Source organism: Falco punctatus, assembly GCF_963210335.1.
Source record: "Falco punctatus genome assembly, chromosome: 3".
Classification (NCBI taxonomy): Eukaryota; Metazoa; Chordata; class Aves; order Falconiformes; family Falconidae; genus Falco; species Falco punctatus.
In genome coordinates this window covers 42,242,042-42,267,152 of record NC_137582.1, presented here as the reverse complement: position 1 = coordinate 42,267,152, position 25,111 = coordinate 42,242,042, and the positions used below count along the sequence as shown (strand labels likewise).

The window sequence follows — 25,111 nt, the reverse complement described above, 5'->3', positions numbered from 1 at the left end:
CCCAGGATCTTAAGGAAGGCTTCCAAAACATGGTCAGTAGCTTCTGGGCTTATATCCCTTTGCAGAATCAGTATCCAAAGAAACAGGAAAAAGAGAGAGTCTTTGCCAGATAACAGAAGGCAAAGCATTTTGTTATTACGATGCACAGGTGGGGAATTGTACAACTCAGTTTGTATAAAACCACAGTCCGAATAAGCCCAGGTGAGGGTTGGCAGGTGGATCCAGCAAACCAGGCTTTGAGAATGTCCCTTCAATATTGATTGATGACTTGTAGCCAACTGAAGGAAAAATAAAAATGGTTGTGATGGCTTTCCTGCCACTTCTCCAGTGCACCATAAAGGGCCAAAAGGCTGCAACAATACAACCTATTAGAAATCACTTGCTCTTCTTATCCTTAGTTAGCTTTTACTTTTTCTGGTATGTAAGATGGTAGGAGGGATGGAATCTTAGCAGGACTGAAATCAGTAGGCATTTTCACTGTGCATTTTCACTCCAAGGATGGAATCAACACTTCGGCTTTAACTTAAGCAGTTTAAGGCTGACTTGTCTTTTCCAAAATAGCCATCTGGACTCCTCTCAGAAGTGAGAACAGACATACATAATGTGCAGAGTATTCCAGCAGGTTAGATACCTATCTTGGAGACCTCTATTTCAGCTTTCCATTTTGAAGACAAATTGTTCAGCTACATACAGACTTCTAAAAGTGCTTGATTAGCACTTAAACATAATTTTGTGGACTTTAATCTTAAAATACATATGCGAGAGCAAGGTACTACTTTTTTATATAGGGTAACTTTTTAGCAGGTATGAAATTATATTTTTCAATCTGCAATGAAATCATAGTTGTTCAATAGGGAGGCAAGTGAAGGTCTATGTCTACTCTGTTTCACTGATTAGTCTCATTGCTCTGTTTCAGTCTGTCACAAAGATCAGGAATACAGCTATTAGAAAAATGGAGGGGAAGGATGTGTGTATGTTAGAATTTTCCTTGGATCTGATCTTGTTCTGAATCTGATGAGGTTGCTTTACCACCTAGTGGAAAGGATTAATATTGGGCACACAAAACTGTTAGCGGCAAAAAGTTTAACTGTAAAAAGTTGAAATATCATCAGTTCTTCATGCAAAAATTGAACTGGTAAAAAGCCAAATATTTTCTGACCTCCTTCTATATTTCAAATTGTTCACACAGTTGTTTTATTACACAAAATTCTTTGCTGTGGTGTTGGAAATTTCTTGTGCTACTCCTTTTTTTCTTGTGTAAGGTCATAGTAACTCTTTTGATAGCACAGGTCCAAGGCAAGTATAACCAGGAATCAGGCTGAGAACTTTCTCCCTAGAGTCATCTGAACTTTTCAACTTAATTCTTCTAGGACTTCCTAACAACAACAACAATAATAATAGTAATTCGATTCATTACTTTAAATTTTATTCTTATTTTTAAAGTGAGCTCAGAAACGCAGGTTGCAGCACTCCCATATCAGCCCTACCTATTGGTCATCAGCTTAACATGGACTTCATAGAGAACCAAAAACCTAAAAATCCTGAGAACTCAGCAAGGCATAGGTTTGTACTTTGTTTCAATGGATAATTTTGATCTCATAGTTCAACTGTGGCGAGTGTTAATGGTTCAGAAAAAGAAGTTAAAAATGATAAGCAGGGTGCTTGATTCTGTACCACAAACCATAAATGCAAAATTCTTTAGGTGCTGCAGAACTCCAGCTGACTTACTGTAGCTGGAAGGCCCTAGAAAGCTTTAAAATGGTTATTCAACACCCATGGTGATCTGTGTAAGGCAGAGCAAAATATGTGACCATTTATCACATGCAAGCTTTGCTAGAGTCGAGAAACTTTTGCAGGACTTGGATGCGTGAAACAACTGGTGAGCAAAGCAATCAAGTAAACCTGACTGTTTTATTCAGTCTGGGCATATAAGACAGTGATTTCAAGCCATTGCCTTTCATTTTTTATGTTTCCGGAGCCAAAAACTCATGAGAGAACTAAACTGTGGGAAATCAAAAACAGAATATACGTTTGCATATTTCAAACACCTTCCCCACGACTCTATTTTGGCTTGCTCAGCACTGAGCTATCCCACGGCTGTTCAGGCCCCGGTACATCATATCCGTGGCCTGGATGACAGGGTGTGATGTTGTCGGATAACAATGCAAAGTGCCTGCGTGATGAAGGGCTGGCCCAGTGCCGAGGGCAGACCTGTGATGTATGCACTGATTCAAGGCGCAGGATTCCCAGATGGGAGCACAGCGGTGAAACAGTGCTCGGCGGATGGGATAAGTGCCCTCATTAGTCACACGCTGGACAGCATAAGTGCCTCCATTATTCACATGCAGGTCCATTGTATATTGAGGGAAATATGTATCATTATTGTTTACTCAGTCACAGTGCAGCACTTTATCAAGTTTAATGTTACTGAATTAAGTATGCAAGCACATGACCTTTTTAACCTTTTTTAAGTTGCTCCTATCATGCTGGTAGGTGATCTCAGGACTAAAAATAGAGTGACCTATTATATCACCAAGGCAAATGCTGTGCCGATGAAGGATTTACATCATTTAGTGGGGGACAATTTAGATATAACCAGACAGAATTACTCTTGATCATAACAAAATGAAACTACTGCCCCACACATTTCATATTTTTTAATGGTGTTTTCTAATCTGAAGGCCAAAATGGAAGAAATACAAATGAGACTAACACTATTTGAATTTAAAATACAAAAGCAAGATCCAAATACTTTGATAGGTTGTAAGAGATTAAGGGTATTTATTTTCTTAAATAATATTGTGTCATGGATAGTATACAACCATCTATTTTACTGTTATAGAGGATAGATGACAGTTTTTATAACAGCTCAAGTATATCATGTTTACTTTGATATATATCAAAAGAAAGTAATATGTATTCAGACTCTGAAATACATCACTGAAGGTGTTTAAATGTTTTTTTGTATATGACACAAATTTTGAAAGCTTTTGGTGCGAAGGTAGAGGGTAAGTGAACAGTCCCTTTGCAGCTGTTCACACTGCGTTTCATGCCAGTGTGGACACCAAAGGCTTGGTGGCACTCACAAGCACTGCTTGGTCAGACATGGCACTCAAAATCTACAAATTAACATTCAACAAACCAGAAAGAAGTAAGATGAAGAAGAGCAGGAGGTCAACAAAGCAACCAAGGGACTGATCTTCTGCAGAACAATACCACAAATCAAAAAGCCATCCACGGACAACTCACTTAAAAGGCAACGAGGAGATGTTAACTGAAGTGCATGAATTGGCACCCTTAAAACATTACTAGCAAATTGTTGGGAGCAGGAAGATATGTCTTCCTTTCATTAAATTTGACCTAATATTTCTAGGAGTCTTTTTGATAGCACTTAAAAATTAAGTTAAAAAGCCCGTGGGGGAATTACTTCATGACATAACTCCATCCATTTTGGCATGGCCAAATTCTCCTCATTGCTGTTACACTGATCTTTTGGGAACCACATAATTCATTTTTATTCTCAGAAGTTGTTATTACAGAAACTTGCTCTTTCCTCTGCATCTATTTCCCTGATTTATACCTTTGCAAAGGTTTCCATTAGAGTCTTCTTTACAGCCAGCCTCCCTTTGCTGAGGGATAAGATGACAACGGGACCCCACTAAGCAGGGAGTGGTGAGATGTACCTCCTGGCCCACGTGGTGTGTCATCTCCACCATTTCTGTAGCTGTCATCAACATCCATCAATATGCCTTTGGAACAGTGGATCAAAACAGATTAATGCTGAACCCTTTTATCATCTAGGAAATTGTGGAAGTGGGGTATCCCTCTGACTGACTTATTCCATATCCATTTCTAGTACTATTTTGATGAAGCACTTTCCAGACATCTCTCTGCTCACACTCCAATTCCTGCTTCCTCACAAGCATATCTAGTCACTGTTCATCATCACTAATTCCATGAAAAGCCTGATTTCTACTCAGACCACCTGGTGCAAAGTTATTATACAGCGATTATTAATGGGCTTACCTCCAATTTCGTTTTCCTGGTGTTAAAAGCAAATTTTACAAGCACATATACATTAACCCAATGGATTAGAGCAAAAAACAGATTGCTGGAAAGAGAGGCTGGCATGAGCCAACAAACTTACCATTCTGGTTGCTTTGTTTTGACAGATTTCCCTATGGGCATTTAGAAATAAGTAAAGGTGTTCAAATCTGTGCCCCTGGTAAGAAGAGTCAGAATTTCACCCAAACTTAAAATTGTAAAATTCATATTATGAGCCAAAATCAGGAACTGCTGGCCATAGATACATTAGATATACCTAACTGTACTGACATGTTTTTAGAAGACAGCAGTATTGCAAGGCAACTTCTTTGAATTTTCATTTTTTCATGAGTGGTTTGGGTTGGAAGGGACCCTAAATATCATCTAATTCCAACCCCGCTGCCATGGGCAGGGACAGCTTCCGCTAGACCAGGTTGCTCAAAGCCCCATCCAGCCTGGCCTTGAGCATTTCCAGGGATGGGGCAGCCACAGCTTCTCTGGGCAACCTGTTCCGGGAGCTCACCATCCTTATAGTGAACAATTTATTCTTTATAACTAATGTAAAACTACCCTCTTTCAGTTTAAAGCCATTCCCCCTTGTCCTATCTCTACATACCCTTGTAAACAGTCCCTCTCCAGCTTTTCTTGTAGGCTCCCTTTAGATACTGTAAGGATGCTATAAGGTCTCCTTGGAGCCTTCTCTTCTCCAGGCTGAACAACTCCGACTCTTCCATCCTGTCTTCACAGAAGTGCTCCAGCCCCTTGGTCATCTTTGTGGCCTTGCTCTGGACTCACTCCAATAGATACATCTCCTTCTTATGTTGGGGGTCCCAGAGCTGAATACAGTACTCCAGGTGGGGTCTCACAAGAGCAGAGCAGAGGGGGAGAATCAGCTCCCTCAACCTGCTGGTTGAACCTCAACCCTCTTTTGATGCAGTGCAGGCTTTGCTTGGCTTTCTGGGCTCCAAGCGCACATTGCTGGGTCATTGAGCTTTTTGTCCACCAACACCTCCTTCTCCTCAGGGATGTTCTCAATCCACTCTATGCTCAGCCTGCATTTGTGCTTGGGATTGCCTTGACCCATGTGCAGGACCTTGTACTTGGCCTTGTTGATCTTCATGAGATTCACATGGACCCACCACTCCAGCCTGTAAAGGCCCCTCTGGATGGCATCCCTTCCCTCCAGCATGTTGACTGCACCACACAGCTTGGTGTCATTGGCAAACTTTCTGAGGGTGCACTCAAGCCCACTGTCCATGTCACTGACAAAGATGTTAAACAGTTCCAGTCCCAGTACCAACCCCTGAGGAATGTCATTTGTTAGTGGTCTCCACTTTGATGTCGAGCTGTTGATCGCAACTCTTTGAGTGTGACCATCCAGCCATTTCCTTATCCACTGAGTAGTCCAGCCATCACATCCATGCCTCTCCAGTTTAGAGACAGGGATGTTGTGCAGGACAGTGTCAAATGCAGGACAAGTCCAGGTAGATGATACTAATTACTCTTCCCTCATCCACCAATACTGTAACCCCGTCATAGAAGTCAACCAAATTTGTCAGGCATGATTCACCCTTAGTGAAGCCATGTTGGCTGTCACCAATCATATCCTTATGTTCCATGAGCCTTAGCATAGTTTCCAGGAGGATCTGCTCTGTGATCTTGCAGGGCACAGAGGTGAGACTGACAGGCCTGTAGTTCTCTGGGTCTTATTTCCCTTTTTAAAAATGGGAGTTCTCTTTCCCCTTTTCCAATAAGTGACAACTTCACCAGACTTCCATGACTTCTCAAATATGATGGATAGTGACTCAGCCACTTCACCCACCAGTTCCCTCAGGACCCGCAGATGCATCTAATCGGGTCCCATGTGCACCTTCAGGTTCCTTAGATAATCTTGAACCTGATCTTCTCCTACAGTGGGTGATTTTTCATTCTCCCAGTCCCTTTTCCTTCTGTGGCTTGAGTGGTACGGCTGGAGCACTTGCCAGTGAAGACCAAGGCAAAAAAAGTTGTTGAGTAACTCAGCCTTTTCCATGTCCTGGAAAACCAGCTCTCCCATTTTGTTCTGCAGAGGGCCCATGGTTTTCCCTGGTCTACCTTTTACCACCAATGCACCTATGGAAGCTTTTCTTATTGCCCTTGACATCCCCGACCATATTTAATTCTATCATGGCTTTAGCTTTCCTTACCTGGTCCCTGGCTGCTCAGAAACTATATTAGGATATTTTAGGATATATGAATTTTAGTTCTTCTGCTTGCTGCAATGATCAGATACCAGTCAAACCATAAATACCAACCTAGATTAAAATTTTCTAGTTTTCTGGAGGATAACATGTAAAATTTCAGATCCACAAATCAGATGCATATAAAACATAATAAGTATATAACAAGACATAAAACTACTTGAAATTTAAGAATTTTGCTAAGCTAGAATCAAGGGACAAATTTTAGATCCACATCAAAACAGCTCAGAGATGTCTGTGCCTATGATACTAGCTTACCCCTTACATCAAAGGGATGATATCATACATACAAGTAATTATTATTTAAATGTGCTCTCAAACTGTAAGTCATGGAACTTGTGATGGAACTTTCTCTCACCTGCCTCTATCCATTTGCCTCTCTACGTGCCAAATTAGCCTTGGTACAGCACCACAAATGCTGCCTACATGCGTGTGTAGAGGTAGAAATGTTCTGCTGAAAAGGAGGGGAGCAAATACTGTGCCTGGAATTGGAGGGAAACATGTCAACATGTAGCCTAACGAGATGAAGCCAAGCTTTCTCAGCATTCAGCTACTGAAAATTAGTTAAAACCTTCTTTACTTCTACTGCACTGTAATCACAGATCCTGGTCAGGTTCCAGCATAATTTTGCTACCTGCTGTTAACTATTGTCACAGCAGAGATAGTCCCTGCTACTGATACTGTACAACATTATTTCAACAAAAACATGACAAATAAATGTAATGAAAGTAGAGAAAGTGGGGAGGGTAGAGAAGAGTAATGGTAACAAGACTGTGTTAACACATAAATCAATCTGCCAGACTGCCATTCCAAAGCACCTGAAAATAAAATCAGCATTGCCCAAATGACATATTGCCTGTCCACAAACACTTGCCTTCCTTCTGGAAGGTATCAGATCACAACTTAGAGGAGTGATCTACACAGAGAAAGAAAAGTGGCATATGCACCAAAAAAAAAAAAAAAAAAAAGAGAGAGAGAGGGGAAAAAAAGGTTGAAGACCTTAAAAAATGAAGGATGTGATTGTGATTCATTCAGGTATTTTTAGGAAGGGAAAAGCTGTGAAAAAAGACAGCTACAATTTTGAATCTAGCTGTCTGTGTGAGGACAATTAAAGACAAGGGTTTGAGGAACCGACATGGCTAGGGAAATTGTATGAAATGGAAACAACTTATGTGTGTGCAGATGAAAGAAGAGGGAGCTGCTATAATTATGAAAGAACCACTAAGGTCCCAGCCAGGATGGTCAGCAACGCAGACAACACAAGAAAGGCTGACTTTGGAGCACTGTGGGATTCTGTTTAGAAACGTGCATGAAGAAGAGATGCTCCAATTAACTGCTCAGAGTGACCAAGTGAGACAGAAAAATTGTCAATACCTACGCATCAACAGAGACATCTGCCTCAGCTGTTCTTAAGGTGAAATTAAGATGCAAGCTACAAGCTTGTAAATGAAAGTAACTTGGCTGTTTAAAAGCAATACAAAACAAGTGACTTGAGCCAATGCAAGTTTTAGGCTTCATGTTTCTTTTCCCTTGCATTTATTACCCTTTGTCAGCTTTGCTGAGGAAGATCAGGCATGATTAATATTTCCCAGTAGAAGAAATTTATAAGACTCTAACTATAAAAGTATAGAGTAAATTCAATACCTAAATTTTATAGCTTTCCATGTAATTGTTTTATTGTTGAAACATAACCAGCATTTTCAGTTTGCTGGCAGTTCACACATCACTTAATTCTTAGTTTCCTTTCCTCCCAGAGAATGAAAAGCTGTGGAAAATATATACTCTATTTTATGCTGGTGATAGGATTCCTTATTTTGTATCTGTCTACACAGAACACAGTTAAGGATGGGTAGAAAGGAAAATTCTGCCTGTAAACAGTGACCTGAAATATCAACAAAGGACAAGTTTTGGTCAGGTCAGTTACTAATTTACATTAGTAAATTGGGACAAACTGCATGACAGATTGCTAGATGCAGTCAAGCTGCCTTTGAGTGCTCCTGCTTTATATTCCTGTGTAGAGCCGCAGTACTTCTCCAGATGAACACTGGCACTGCCTGTGCTCTGCAGATAGTAATTGTCCATTTGTCACCCGTTCGAATACTGCTTAAAATGTGTTGCAGACAGTTATCTGGTCATCTCTTTAAATGGGTTGAAACAGGCCTGTGCTCTAGCTTATTTTGGATGTTTATTATTACCGCAGGGGTAGCAGAGGATGTTTGTATTCTCAGCATCTGGCCTTGTGAGTGCAATAAGGAAATGCGGACTTCTCTTCATTTTCAGGTGAGAAGAGTAATCAATACCAATCAGCAGAAGGACCAGCAGCAAGATTACCGAGGCTTGTTTGCTGGCAGGAACAATGCCAGATGCAACCTTGATACAGACTGAAGGGGGAGGGCAGAAACGGTTATTTTTCAGGTCTGTGGGTAATTCCACAGCTTCTGCATTAAGAATTGCACCTCACACAGTGATATCAAGTTCTGATTTGTGCATTGTGCCTGATACTGTGCATAAATAACAAGAAAAGCAATGAAATTGACTTATTAAATGGAAATTCAGCAATGGGAACATTCTCACATGGTCTGTTAGACTTTCCAATAAATCTGTGCCTGGTCTAGGGGACTTTGAGAGGTTTAAAAATGCAGAGGCATCTGAGACAAATAATAAGCTAGCAAGAAATTGGCATTCATATCGTAGAAAGTGTTATCACATAGCCTCTTTTTCATCTAAAGGTACCAGAGTGTTTAACAGGACTTCAGAGAAGGATAGTGAATATTATTGCATTGTGGAGGCAAAAAGCTCAAAGCAGGCCACGGGGAAAGATGGGGACACAGGCTATACAGAGCATCAGAGGCTCATATCTTGAATTTCTGTTTTGCCTCTTAAGTGAACGGATCTAAACAGATGTTTGTTAGCTGCAAAATAAATCCTCTGGACTCCAAACATCTTCACTCCCCCTCAGACAATCTGCCTATTCAGTTAGTGTAAATGGCCTGCGCTAAATTTGGAGGTGTTCCACATCCCACCCAGCTATGAATCTTTCCACTGACTGAAGCTGGAATTGAAAAAAATTACATATCTCTGCACATGACCAGTCCAAATGAAGTTGTTCACAGAAGAGAAGCTGTTCAAGTTGCTGCCACTCTATCATTCTAGCAAATACATCAGTCATTTCAGGTAGATTTCCTGCTCCATTTCAAACTAAAAGCAGAAAACACATCCAGTCATTTCCACACCCTAAGGAAAAGGCAAAGAGAAGAAAGTCTAATGCAAATTCTAACAATGATTTAGTAAACCTTCTGTAGATATCTGGTTAGGCTTTTAATGTTTTTCTACCTGTTGTTGAAGTCAAGTCATTGGAATACTTCATTTGCATGCATTGTTCGGATGTACAAGGGGTGTCCAGTTTCTGTTTTCTGAAACTATTAGGGGCACTTTAAATCAAGTCGAAAAACTGAACCGCTCCATATAACTGATCCCTTTGCAAAACACAGGCGTCAGTGTTTCAACAAGGACAGAGGCAAAGCCCTGCACCTGACTAACTGCTCCAACAGGCTGGGTCTGGGGACTGACTAGGTAGCAGCTCTGCTGAAGAGGACTTGGCATCCTGGTAGACATGGACCAGTAGGTTAAGCATGAGCCAGGATTGTGTCCCGCAAGTAGGGAAGGCACACTGGGCTATATTTACCATGAGCATAGCCTGAAGGGAAGTGATTATTCTGCTTTATCCAGCATGTGTGAGACTGCATCTGGCATACTGGGTCCAGTTTTGGGTCTCTTGGTTACAGGAAAAATACAAACAAAGCTACAGCAGGTTCAGCAGAGGGCTTCCAGGAGGCTAGATCATGTGCCCTGTGATGAGAGGCTGAGGGAACCGGGCTTGTTCAGCCTGGAGAAGAGATTTGGGACTTAGAAGGATGTCATCAAAAAGATAAAGCAAGGCCCTTGACAGTGATACAAGGAGGGAAAATGGGAGGCAATGACCGTAAATCAAAATAGAGGAGTGTTGTGGTTTAACCTCAGCCAGCAACTAAGTACCACACAGTGCTTGCTCACTACCCCCAATTCCACAGTGGGATGGAGAGGAGAAAAAGGTAAAACCCATGGGTTGAGATAAGAGCAGTTTAATAATTGAAATAAAGTAAGTAATACTAAACCCCAAACCAACAATACCCCCCCCCCCCCCCCCAACCAAATAATAATAATTGTAATGAAGAGGAGAGGGAGAGAAAGAAGTAAAACCCAAGGGGGAAAAAAACATATGATGCACAATACAATTGCTCACCACCTGCTGACCAACCAGTCTCCAAGCAGTGATCACCTGCTCCAGACCAGCTCCCCCCAGTTTATACACCAAGTATGACATTCTGTGGCATGGAATATCCCTTTGGCTAGTTTGGATCAGCTGTCCTGGCTGTGTTCCCTCCTGGCTTCTTGTGCACCTCCTCACTGGCAGAGCATGGGAAACCTGAAAAGTCCTTGACTTAGAATAAGCACTACTTAGCAACAACTAAAACAACAGTGTGCTATCAGCATTATTCTCATACTAAATCCAAAACATGCTATATCAGCTACTAAGAAGAGAATTAACTCTATCTTAGCTGAAACCAGAAGGAGATTCCAGATGGACATACAGGAATAATTTTTCACTATGAGGATGAAGAGCCATTGAAACATGTTGCCTGGAGAGGCTATGACATTTCTATCCATGCAGGTTTTCAAGTCCCAGCAAAAGCAACCGTATCTGAATTCAGTGTTAAAGCTGCTTTGAGCAGGAGGTTGAATGTAAGACTTCTTGAGGTCCCTTCCAACCTGATTGTTCCTATGTTCTTATTGTATGATGAGGAATTCTGAGCTTTTGACTCTTTTTTTTGTCTTTTTTCCTGGACGCCTTTCATTGCAATCCAGAGCTTTGTCCTAAACTATTTCATCTAAAGTAATATCAGAACATTTTGGAATAGGAGTGATTTATTGCAGGACTGCTGTGAGAGGAACATACGTCTCCACATGTGTCTGCAGCTTCCCACCATGAAGGTGAATTTGAGAAAACTGCGTGGAAAATGTGTAACAGAGACTGCAGCTTGCCTAGTTTTCTTCTTCGTGTTAAGGAGCAGCTTTTTTTATTAGGAAATCAGTACAGAAGTATTTTACGTTTGCCCCACATGTTCAATTTTTATGGTGGAGGTTTTTAATCAGATGTTTTGGACAGGTGTGTACACTGGCTCATTCTTGACAAAATTATTTTGCTTCATTGGTGTGACTTGGGACACACTGTTTTGATCCAGCTTCCTCTTATTTTCTTACTGTAGCTGTTTGTTTTATTAGAGGTTCTACTTAGAATACCTTTTCTCTCCTTGAGAGAAACAAGAAAAAAGAGAAACTCCTTGAGAAAGACAAGGAGTCTTTCTGGACTCCTTGGAACACTACAGCCTCTTCCTAGCCTAAGCACAAGAAGCCCTTCTGCAGTTACGTGGCTGGGGCTTCAACAGTAATCCACTTTTTCAGAAGCCTCCTTAGAACAGAGTTCATGTTAACAAGAGGTGATTCTGTGACAGAGGCAATATTTTGGCAAGTGCAGATGGAAACTATTGCTGCACTGAAGCAGTGTTATCTTCTTTAAAATTTAGGAAGGATTGTGCCATTTCACATGCCATGTAACTTTCCTAAGCTAGTGAAGACTTTCAAAGATCTGAATGCTAAGCCCATTTAAAAAGGAAAAGAAAGAAGAAGAAAGGAAAGGGATAATAAGGCAGAAAAAGTGTCTTTAATCTCATATCTAAAGCCATGTGTTTATTGCAAGACTCCAAGGCTTCCCACTCTCTAGCACTTAACATCAGGTAACACAGCACCTCTTCTGTGATCTGAACAGCAGCACTTATCTAAATTAAAAGGAAGTTCATGAAAATTATGCATATTATGTTCTCTCTAATGTTACTCACACACCCCTAAGAAATTGCAGTAATACAGTCCGAGAAAAGCATTGGGATCTAATGCAAGCTGATTTAATGAAAATATTAGATCTGATCTAGTAAAAATATTAAATCCTGAAAATATTTTTTATTACTATTTTGAAAAAACACCTTATTTATTGATCATCTTTGAGATCATAACTCAATAAACTGCTGGAAAAAAATGCTCCAGGATTTTATTTTTTAGGAGTGGAGATATGAGTTAGTATTGACAGGTAGCTGGTAGAAGTTGGCATCAGTTGATGTCTTCCCTTTCTTATACCTAGTGCGGTAAACCCAAACTGTACCATTCTGCATTTCTCTCCTCCAGTGCAGCTTATGGCTATATTCATCCCTTTGTTATTTCTTATCTAACAAATAATGTCTTGACTGTAAAATAGCATACTTCAGAGTGGGAAACTATCACTAGAAAGAACTGATTTTCTATGGAATGTGTACATTGTGCCACGCTCTGCTAAATAAAGAGACACTATCTGAGTATAAAAGTCAGAAGGAGGTTTTTCTGGTTTCTGTGTCTTGCAAAAAAAGTTAAGGCATCAGTCCTTTTCCCCTTTACTTGTTAGCAATATGTATGGGGCAGTATGTATGCAGTAAGCAGGATTCTTAGGCATTTCACAGATTGTCAGTCAGAAGAATTCCACTGTGTATTAAAAACATGAATGTGAATATACAGGGTTGTGCAACTATAAATTGAAGTGATTTGATGTGTCAATAAAATCATAATGGCACGCTCTAAAATCCTTTGGCTCTGAGTCAAGTGTGATGTAAGAGTTTCAAAGAATGACATAGTCCATTTTTCTTGCCTGTTTATTGCATTAACCCCTGAGGCTGCCATTACCAGTTGTTACTGATGTCTGAGGTACTCAGACACATAACAGGTAGATGTAAAAATGTCAATATTTCTGCCTTTCACTTATGAAATTTCTATTCAGGAGTTAGTGCTGTATTAAAAAATGTACATGTTTATGATGAAGATTAGTATCATTAAAAGTAAATAAAACAGTAACTATCTCTAAAGTTTTGCTGTTTCACATAGTCCAAACCAACACTTTAAGGAAAATAGGTGTTAAAAAGCCCCATAGTTAAAGCAATTATTTCTTATTTTACTGAAAAAAAATATGATTTAAGACAGTTATTGAAAACTTTAGTAATTTTTTTTGGGGGGAGATGTCATTTGTTGTTTTAATACAGTAATTCCTTAAACCCCCTCAAACAGCCTTACTCTGTGCTAGGGCATCCTTTAGGAAATGGTCTGGACTGAGGCACTAAATTTTAGTGTGACCTTTCTATGTCTAGTTCCTCAGTCTCTCCACCTAATTCCTACAAACTAAGAAGGTTTAATTCTTCTCAACTGCCTGTGTATTCTTTATTTTTCAAAGGTGCAAAGCTTCCCATTGGAGTATTGTCTAACTGACAAGTCATCCCAGTGTAGATCTGCTTGAAAAGGGTGAGAGGTTAAGCACCGAGTTAATCTGATGACATGCAAGTAACAAATAACTGGAGTAAGTGTGGGTTGTTAAAAGTCTGATGACCTGCAAGGTGTTTTCAGAGTTGCACTTCTCCTTGATGACAGGTCGCAATGGTTCCAATGAGCTGGAGGCTGGCATGCTGTTTAATTAATAGCTCACACCAATTAGATTATTTCTGTAGACCACATGGGCAATAAGAGGTTATTAAAAATAAGTCCAGCTGACAAACAAATCTGCACCAGAATTTTTTTATGTAAGTGGTCAGGTCACCTCGTCAGGTGCACTCACCAGCACCTTTCTTCTGTCAACAGCTTTACCAATTGCTGTGGCGTTGGTTCTCTCTTTTATTCTGCATGACCCCCTGCTCAGAGACTATAACAATTAAATTGTTATGCCCTTTTCAGAAGTATTTTAAATTAAATGGATCTCAAGACTTAGGGCATTTAATTTGGTATTATCCTTAGGTTCTACATGATCTTAACGAAGCTTTAAGGGAATGAACAACCTGACTTCAGGCACCTGAATGAAGTGCTTTAGTGCCAGTTCACTTATCAGGGCTTGTCCAACAGTCAAATATCTTACCCTAGAATTAATTTAGAAAGTGTTTAATTACGAGCTCTAAATGGAATGTGCATTGGTGTACTGAGTTCTCTCACTTCATTTATTTTGCAATATCTATCAAAAATGTAGTTGGAATGCTGCATACGTCTCTCCCTCAGACAAGGCTCAGCAGAAATATTGAAGAGGGGCTATTAGATGTTCTTCCATGTACTGATCACTCCTCCATTGCTTTATTCAGGCTTGGAGTCCCTTGTTGTGTTACAGTTGGTTGAGTCTTGTTTTTGCTTTCTCTCAGCTAGATAAATCCCAGGTTTTTAATTCCAAAATAAAACTTTTATTTACAGGTTTTATTTCAAGGACATAAGAATGGCTGCATACAGGTGTGCAAGCACCATGAGCAATACAGCCTCTACAGCTTTGCTCCCTTTACTGCCAACTGGTATGATTTACTCTAGGGAGAGACCTTGCTTTTCTCGCTTTCTAGGACTTGTTTGCGATGGATTTCCATGTGTTGCCTATTTACAAAAAGGCAAATGAATGGTTCTGATAGTCCTGAGTGATCAGAAGATTATACAGCTAAGTAACAGCACTTCACCAAGTCATTGTGAAGTTATTTGGGTAACCGGCTAGCACTCTTCCACTCCTATTGTCTTCTTCCACCCCAGTTCCTTCAAGCTGCCTCTGCTGCCATCTCCTGCTCAGAGCATGACCACGGACAAGCAGTTCATATTGCCAGTCAGCAACAAGAACAGCCTCCAACCGTCTGAAGGGCTGGGGATACTGTGGGTTTAGCACTTAATTCTGCCAAGCCCCTTCTGAAGAGTGCAACTGCCTCCTGCATGGAAGAGGGAGAGGTAGCCTCTACTTGTGTTATCATCTTAGGAAGGCCACTCAAGTGGAGGAGGTAGGAACAAAGTGGAGGGACACAGACAGAAAAATACTGGCTATAACTGCTCTGCTGTGTTTTCAAATTGTGCTCTGACTTTCATGAGCCAGAAAACCACATGTTTGGCCAAAAATCCCAGATGCAAAGAACAAGCAATAAAGATACTGTCTTGTAAGAAATCATGAGTTATTTTAGGATGGAGATCCTTCTCCAATACTGGGCATTGTCCACTGTAAAAATCTCCCGTCTCTCTGTATCGCTTGTGCTATGAAAACAGGATTATAATTTTTGTGTGTATTTAGAGATCAAGTTGAAGTGAAAGGAAATACATGAGAATTGGTTTTATATATCAAGAAGCAGATAACATTTTAAGCTGTTTCTTTTGGTGTACAACAACATGGGTGCGGAAAGAAAATACAGTGCACTTAGTTCAAAGATAAACTGTGCTGCACTCCTGAAAAAATGTGTTTTATAAAGAATTTAGTTCTTGGGGACTTCTGGATCCAGCAGGCTATTAAGCCAACCAGCCTTGTTCCTTCTTCCCTCCTTCTTTCTTTCCCTCCTTTCTTTTTCTTTCTTACTTTCCTTCTTTCTTTTTCTTTCTTTCTTTCTTTCTTTCTTTCTTTCCTTCTTTCTTTCTTTCCTTTTTTCTTTCTTTCTTTCCTTTTTTCTTTCTTTCTTTCTTTCTTTCTTTCTTTCTTTCTTTCTTTCTTTCTTTCTTTCTTTCTTTCTTTCTTTCTTTCTTTTCTTTCTTTCTTTCTTTTCTTTCTTTCTTTCTTCCTTCCTTTCTTCCTTTCTTCCTTCTTTCCTTCACACCCCTCCCTCCCTTCCTTCCTCCCTCCCTCCCTCCCTCCCTTCCTTCCTTCCTTCCTTCCTTCCTTCCTTCTCTCTCTCTCTCCATCTGCATGTTGGAAAATTTCTAGCTTGAAAAATGTTAATGAAAAATTGACCAATTATCAAACCTGGAAAATATTTGCTTTTGTAGAAAATATTTTTAAAATAGAATTTAAACTTTTTTGGCAGTTCACATTTAAAATGGGCTATTTATTCTATAATTGTGCAGCACATGGTTTATTGCAGTTTATATGGTTATACTGAAATTACATGAACTGGGGCACCTAAGGGAATGTTTATATTTCAGGGGAAAATAAAAAACTTGGCTGGATTGAAATGCAGCATGAATCATGAGAGAAGTTTAGAAGCACGTGAAGATGAATATATCCCTAGTGACTCAACAGAGAACATCTGGTAGGTGAGATGCTGTATAAATAAATACCTGAAAGGACTTTGATTTTAACAAATACCAGTAAAGCATGAAAATGTACTCTAAAAAAATGGAGAAATGTATATTATTTTATTAATTTAGGAAGGGTAGAATATATTGTGTATTTGTCTGATCATGCTTGGAGATTCATGGAGCTGGCAGAAGAGCTAACAGGGATGAAGTCACTCCAGAAACTCAAGGTCAGCTCTGTAGAGGAATACTGGTGCAGTGGAGCTGTATGGCAACAGATTTAAAGTCTAGCACATGGCAACCACACTGACAACAGGAATCCTTCTCTGAGAATCTCCTCTCAGTGGATGGTTTTAGGGTGGGCACACAAGTAGCTGAAACTACAAAGCGGGAAAAAAAGTGTGGTGGGACCTTCCCTTCTCACCTGGCTCCACCTGGTTGCTGGCCTCCAGTCTTTGGTCCTTCCAACTCCAGTTTCCAGTTGAGAGGTGGAAGCACTCAGGGGCACGCTGAAGGAGGGCACTTGCTCAGCTCCCAAGATCCCTTCCAAGACTGTCTATTTGAAGAAAAGTCAATCATTGAATTAGCAGATTTCAACATGATTACAGTTTGTAAGGCCGTTCATCAGTTACAGATAGATAACCCAAATTCAAACCCAGATTTCCCTACAAAATATTTTATCTCCTTAGCTGGGGGTTATTTCCTGTATTTGTTGTTATATAGAGAGAAGCATAAGATTCACAGGGCCTGGATAGAGAAAATACGGATTTTCAATTTGGCACTTGACTGATAGTGAGAAGACTTTTGTTCTGATCCTCACTTCAGGGATTTCTTAATGTTTGTTTTGAAATAAACAACCATTGCATAAAATGCACAAACATTTCATGGAACAGAAATAAGAGTCACAAGCAGTGTCTATTCTAGGAAATTAGATGTACCTGGAACAGTTCGCTTGCAAAGAAGCCAAATGGCATAAGAATGGCCCATATTCATCCTACTAAACACTCTTACCCTCCAAAACAGGGTAGCCAAATTCAACCTGTCTTGTGGGAATTGTTGCTGGCACACATTAACTCCCTAACCATGTCCAGGATCTGTTTGGAGGACAGCAAACTGGCTGGTGCTAACACCGTCCCGGAATGTGCTCTGAGAGTAAAACAGTGTGGATACTCCTGCAGCAGTGCCTGGGAATGCCCCCTGGTATGAGTTAGCTTACTGCAACAGGCAGAACCGAAACCTTCTCCCCCACAGGCGGGTTTTGTTGGGACAAGAATGCTATGGTCCTTTTTTCTGGTTTATTTCAGAACACAAAGAGAAAATGGCTCCCCCTTCGCACCCCCACACACCATGGCAGTCTCCAGCCAAATGTACTCTCTTGAATGAGACCTGTAGATCTGGATCCCTTTGAGCTGAGGAAGCCACTCTTCCACTGGAACCACTGTCTCCTCTTCTGACTGGTTTTACTTTCACATGTTTTTTTCTATACACATCAATCTTGTCTTCCTAATCACACAGTGAAACCCCAGCTCTCCATTCTTTTCTGCACTTCCTTAGCAGCACAAGCGGCTTCAACCTGGTGATGCTGTGGTCTCAGCCTCCTCTGTGTCCCACTCTGAGTCCCCCTGGGAAATGCTTGCTGTCCTTTCTTTCATGTCTGAACTGATCCTCATGTGAGTGACTATGTGAGTTCGTTACAGGAATTGATCCAACCAAAACTTAAAGTCTTTAAGTTTTCAGCCAGATCATTTCCCAGAACTGGCTTGCTGCTAGCCTCCATGTGAGAGAAGAGGTAGGAATAAACATTTGTAGGCAGCTCCGAATTATACAGACACAAGCTCAAGGGGAACTGTTGTAGTAGGTAGGCAGGCACACCGCCACCAAATCAGGATTTCAGGGGTGAGTGAAACACAGTGCAGCACGCACTGAAGCAAAAGCTGAAGCATGCAAGAATCTTTATGTCAAAACCTTACCTACCTGCGGCCTTTAAACACACAGAGGTTATCGGTGGATTTCAGTATGATACATTAGGAAACAGGCATATAACTGTTGCCTACCACCAACTTCAGGTGTCTGATTTTTGTGAATTTGGGCCTAAATTCTTCATAAGGAAGCCCAGTTCCCAAGCATTCTGAATCCCTCTATTTTTCTGAAGCTCCCTTCAAGAAAGTGAGGTCTTCCCTGACAAGCTATTGCAAATTATGTAGTATGTTTTACAGTAAGTTATTAAAGCACTGCTTTTCAGTATAAACAAAACAGTCAATATTTTAGTTGGTGTGAGATCTTAATTTCTTTTTCTGTTTTGTAAAAGTGCCTGATGTTCTGCAGTTGGACTTAAACTGTGTGTTTGATTGTCAGGAAACAGAGAAATGCATGATCTATTGTGTGATTTACTTAACTGAGTACATAAACAGCATATTTTTTTTATGTAAGGAGCTAAAAGAGAAATGAAGCATATAATACTTGCATATTTAAGGAATTGCAGCCTATATTTGGTGTGTCTTAAGTTTACCAGCCACCTAGGGGTTTTTGTATAGCACGTTCAGGTCTAGTAATCTGAAGAGATACAGTAAATCTTTTAACACACAGAGTCTGAAAGACTTTTGTTTATTGACAAAAATGGAAGGGAAAATCCTCCAATTTTTTTGATCCTTATCAAAATAAGCTCTATCTGTGCTAATTCACAATGTTAGTCCCTAAACATTTTTTTAAGCAGTAAGGGAGGGAACACACACACAAGTATTCAGCATGAAAATACTGTGGGTACACTTTTCTGTCAACATTAATCCCCTAATCACATGGAACTCCCCCTTCATGTGAATCCAAAAGAACTATGTCTGGGCAGATACTACCTTTTTCTTTTTCATGAATAGTTGAGTTTTTTTAACAAATTCATTCTGGCTCTATTAATGGGTGTTCTGTATTTTCTTTGTGTCAGAATTCAGACAAATGCTCTTATTGTCCAGCAAGTTGGCAGAAACACTGAATATTGGAGAAAAATGCCATGTGACCTATAATTCCAATCAAAACGAATACTACCACTCAAACAAGGCCAATCCAAAGCCTATTTTAAGTCAGTGGGAGATTTTCCATCAACTTCAATAGGCTTTGGATGAAGTCCATGCTGCATACTGGCAACAAACAGCTCATTCACAAACTACAGACCACTGCTTGTTTGCTGAAATTTTGGAATGAATAATTTTGAATAATGAAGAAAAAAAAAATCCTCAAAATTGTAACCAGCTCATGGGCAATTTGTGCACATGAAGGGGAGGGAAATTCTCTGAAAAGAGTTGCTGTGCATTAGTAACCTTACTTTGATACAACAAAAGCACAGCAGTGAGCCACTTGATGGCTGATGTCTAAACTCAGTGAGCATCTGTCAGGGGATATGAAACATTGGGGTTGAGGTTTCGGTTCACTTATTATTCAGTGCTACCTTATGTATATTTCAAATGGAGCTTTAGAACAAGCTTGCGAAATAGTTGGTGGCTCCTGCAGCTGGCAACTATTAGTGATAGTCTTTCCTAGCACTAGCATCACCAGTGGAGCTCACTAAACTGCTTCTGGTCTTTTGCAGCTTTCTTCTGTTCCTGTTTGATTAAACCCCTCAATCTTTTAAGCATATGGTTTAGTCATTACATAATTACAGAAGGCAGACTGAAGCCAGCAGTGTCACAGATTTCTAGCCTATATAAGGCGGGAAGGCACCTCCTCGGTCTTCTGACCAAACCCTCATCTCAAAACAGGGCCAGCTTACTCCAGTTTGCTGACAGCCATGTCTGGTTCAATCTTGGATCTCTCCAAGGCTGGAGATTCCACAATCTCTCTGGGCACCTTGGGAACCCAGTTCTAATCATGGGCTACTCTCATGGTTTAAATCGTCTTTCCCTGATACTAAATCAGGTTTTTCATTGCTGCACCTTCTGCCTGTGGCCTTTGGTCCTGTCAGTGCATACCTGGAAGGAGAGTCTGGCTCTATTTTTTCTACAACTTTCCATTAGGTCACTGAAGACCTGCAAGACCTTAGCCCTTTTTTTTTTTTAAGACTCTCCCTGTACACTATATTCTGCAGGTACCTATCCGATAGCCTTCCACTGGACTCACTCCAGTTTCGTATCAGGAGCTCAGAACTGGACACAATACTCCAAATGCAGCCTCTCAAATGCTGAACAGAGGGCAAAACCAATCTGCTGGCAGTGCTTATGCTGTTCTTGAACTTCATGAGGTTCCTGTCAGGCTGTCAAGATCCCTCATATCTCTCTTCCTAAAATAAGGCATCAAAATTCAGCCAAGTAAAGCAATTGGCATATTTTCTGCTGATGAAGACCATATGGGATCCATTTATTGCTGGTTAAAGTCTGCCAGAAAATGATACCTGCTTTCTGTCTAGCTTTTTGTTATTGATTGCCAGGTCACCAGGTCTTCACCAGTAAAAATATGGCAATAATATGGCAATGAAGTCCTATAATGTCTAAAGCAGCTTAGCAGATCCTGATGTGTCTACTGATACAATATGCCAAAAGTAATTATGTCTCCAAATAACTTGCTTATTATCTGTAAGACCAGCTCAGAAATCTTTGACCGATTCTGGCCACTTAGGTATTTTTGTGCATTTCACATTTAAAGATTATCTAGCTTGGTTTACCAAGCCCTAGTCATTACAACCAGTAGAACTTATCAACTCTGACCATACATGCATGCAGGAAATACTGCAGTTTCAGCTTGGCTATGAGTAGGTACTGCAATAACACTGAAAAGATTTTGAACTCTGTACTGCCTTGCTTCCTTAATACTCTTTCCTGGGCTGATCCATTTCAGGATAGAGAGGAATGTATATATTGAGTAAAATATTAAATTCAAAATGTTCCCTTAAACAAGCAGAAAAAATCCATTAAGGGTCTTACAATTTGTCTGTTTTAAGAACTAATCAGATTCTCAGATGTGACAACCACACTTTCATTTCAGGCTGATTTAGGAAGTTGACTGAACTGAGTGTGATTACTTTTGCTGTCATCTAATTTGGAGAAAACTTGTGAAATTCTTTAAAATGCCTAGACATTCTGTGAACTGCTTATAATGCAAAGCTTTGTCAGTCAAAGCTGAAAGTACAATTAGTTGCTAACAAGCCAAAAGGTGACATTTTCTTCTGAGCCATTTCTCCACAATATCCAAAGTGCTGTGATTTGAAAGGTTTCAACCTGCCATACTTTCCCCTAAAGCATATGTTATACAGCAAGCAAGAAGATGGAAGTTCTGCTGTGCAGAGAAGTATAACCTGAGGTACTCTTGAGGTGGAAAATCTGGGCCCATAGTTGTATCAACATTGTTTACTTCAGAGCTGTTGAAAAAAATAATACTTTGCTCACTTTAGGTAGACACAACGGTTACCTAGTGACAACTGTAGTTAATTTTGCTCATACTGATGAAAATCATAAAGAAACCAAAGGCTCTGATTCACAGAGAATGAAATTTTTTATTTTGTCTAAATAGCTGTTTCAATTTACTTACTTTCTACCTAAACTATTTTTTGGACAACCGAGTTTCTTAAAAATTTAGTACCTCTTCTTCGTCCAAACCCAGAGAAGAATAAATGATGTAATTTTGGAGATAGATTTTTTTCTTCCTTTACTTTGAAAGTAGTATTTGACTTTTAAAGACATGTGCTGGCTGGTAATTTTTCTTCTTTTTCTATGGATTGCCACTGTCACAATTTCTGATGTTTCAGTTTTATTTCAGTGTTTCCTTACTGTCATGACTCAAGTCCCATTTGTCTCTTACTGGTTTTGTTAAAAGCTCTTCACTTGTGTCAACATCTCATTTAACCAGGCTCTGAGACACTTTGCATAAAAATATCACTGTTGTTTTCAGCTGGCGCTGTGTTATGAGTTTTGATGAGATGCCATGTATATTTTGGCTAATTGCATGCATCTGATCAGAAATTTAGTAGATTGACTGTATATGGTTTAAGTGTTTTAGGGAGAAAAATTGTTCTATCTTTTGTCATGTGCATACTATAATTAATATTTCTTCCTACAAAGAGATATTTGTCCAAAACCTGGTTGTGTATCTCATAATTCTACCAAGTTCCCATATCTCTTCTGTACCACAACCAACTAAACAGTTCACAAGAATTGCTTATGTGGACAGTTATATTGCCTGATTTCATAATAGACCTCAAAGATATATTTCATACTTTCCATGGGATGGGCTAGGGAATCATGACTGAACAGAGATGAGCACACTTAAGCCCGTCAGTGACGGATGCCTCATTTGCAGATTGATTTGTGTACTATTCGTTGCCCTCTGCTGGATGTGGCTTGGCATTTGTTTGGGCAGGATCTAACCAATTGTGCTGGTGTCTCAAACATAAGAACAGCAGCAAAAAAAGAAGTGCAACAGGTCCTAGTGAGATAGTTCAGAGTGTTTGTGTTAGGTGCCTAGGCAGCATGCATCTTCTTGAGGCAAAATGAATTAACTGCGAAGAACAATTCATAGCGCTGGAGAGGATCTGACTCCTCATTGTGGAGCTACTTAGAGCTAGCTTGCATGAAGTACCTCTATGAACATAAGAACATGGTTAAATTTCCATGTCATTAAATCTTGCACATTATGTGATTCCATCTAGTCACTGTCTAGGACAAGCCCTTGCTCTTGGTAGGCTGGCATCTAGTTAAGTCTTCAAAACACAGTTGAGAGAGGAGAAGAAAAGACCAGTCTTCCAACGAGAGTTTGTCTGACTGTAGCAGTGAAAGCATTCAAAAGGGAAACCTGAAAGTGACACTTGGCTGAATACCTGGAGGTTGGGGAATGTGGATGAGACTCCACCAGCAACAAAGCTCCCTCTTTGGACTACAGGGGAGCTCAGCTGGGGAAGAGGCACATTCTTGTTCAACATGGGGGGGATGAGGGGGGAACCCCAAACCCAACAGAACCCCACACTGCTTTTGTGGGAGCCTGAATTCAAAGACTTAAATTTCAGGACAAAAGTAGTCAGGAAAACTGACACTTCTTATCTTATTGGAATTACTTTTCCCAGATAATTTTTGTAAAACTGGAGCCTGTGTCCTACCTAGGTGACCATGTAACTTCTGAGCCTAGCACCATGCCCTTGCATGCATCTGGAAGGTATGACTTATAAAATGGAAAATTATTTTTTTTATTTTATGGTTTGTATTTTTTTAATATCTTCAAGTGTTAAGAATATGATTCTGACTTCTCCACTTCATGATGCTTGTGGTTTAGCTCTCCATCTTGGTGTCTGTCATCATATAATCAGGGATTATGTAGCAATATAATGGCATTTGATCCTAGATCTTCAAAACAGAAGATCTTTATGACAAATCTTTCCTCAGTCCTTACCCCATCATTCAAAAAGCTTTGCTGCTCCATTGCCAACTTGTCTTTGAACATAATGAGATGTGATTGAAGTGAGTTATTATTCCTTTCCTCTTCTTTTCTACCACACTGTCAAATACTACCAATGAAGGAGTGAATGTCATGAGATGCTGACTACCTAAGTTAGATTCAGACTTTTTAGCAATAATAAGGCTATTACATGAAATATTAGATCACTTCCTGTTACACTAGGCAGCAGCCTTTTCCAGAAAAGCAAACATTTATATTTCCATCATAAAGTAGTGCTCACAACATTTTCCTTTAGTCTCACGGTATTGCAAATACAGCACTAGACTGACAGATAAGCTTACAAAATAGCACCTGGCCACCTACCTTAACTCATAAACCAGAAAACTGCAAGCATTAAAAATGCCATCGCCTTGCTCTCCTGGTTTGAGCTGTGAAAACTGTAATTATGCAGGAGCCAGACCAGTCAGGTTGGATGATGTCATTTAGTAGAAAAGGAGACTGTAGTAGGATAGTTCTGCCAGTTCTCTTTACAGCCTTTCTAGTGCAGGATTTGCATGTGAAATGAGTGTTCCATAATTAATAGAGTAGTATGGGTTGGGATACCTGGGACCATAAGAGAATGTGGTGCATTAGGCATGCAGACATGCCAAAGCTGTATTTCAATCTGCTTAAAGAAGAAATAGGAAAATTCTTTATATGAATATGAAGCCAGCTGAATGGAAGATTACAGTCATTTGTTTATGTCTTCTCTAGAATAAAGTTCTGCTTTTACCAAGGAACAGGAGTTGCTTCAGTGAAAGCACCAGGAATGAATGCACTTTGTTCAGTATACCTGCGCCACTCTTATCTCCTTTGTGCTTTTCTTTATTGTGACATCCATCTTCTAAATATCTCCTCCACAGGACGCGCTGCAGCCTCTTACAGCAATGCCTTGTAAGAGATTTTGCTGAGTAATTCTGTGGTAATTTAGGCATCTTTTGGAGAGTTATGGGAAATTCTGAGATATATTAGCACCCATAGTTTTTTGAAAACTCATTTAATTTCCTCAAGATTTTGCACAGTTTTCCTTCCTGGGGGAAAAAAAAAATCTTAATCTTTTTTCCAATGTGAATTCTAGCTTGGAGACACCACATTCACTTCTTCCACAACTACATGGGCTTTGCTAGAACTGTTGAAAAGCACTATTGCAGATTTGGGGAGATATACAGTGATAAAATTCATCAAAAAAAATCAATCAAGACCAACTTCTTTCTTGTGCAAATAGGTGTTGCAGCATGAACAAACTAGTAGGCTGCAACATGGCTTTTACTGTCAGATTCTACTGTCTGTGCTGTATCTCCTTCCTC

At 40.0% G+C, this 25,111-nt stretch overlaps 1 protein-coding gene across 1 annotated transcript in view; it reads left to right on the top strand.

The window, feature by feature from the left end:
- Positions 1-25,111, top strand: part of LOC308060212 (uncharacterized protein C8orf34 homolog) — a 273,979-nt gene extending 248,868 nt beyond the window's left edge. Inside the window, exon 13 of the mRNA XM_080378682.1 lies at positions 1-25,111. This exon is cut by the window's left edge and continues 49,996 nt beyond it. The gene's annotated coding sequence lies outside the window, so the exon portion shown is untranslated.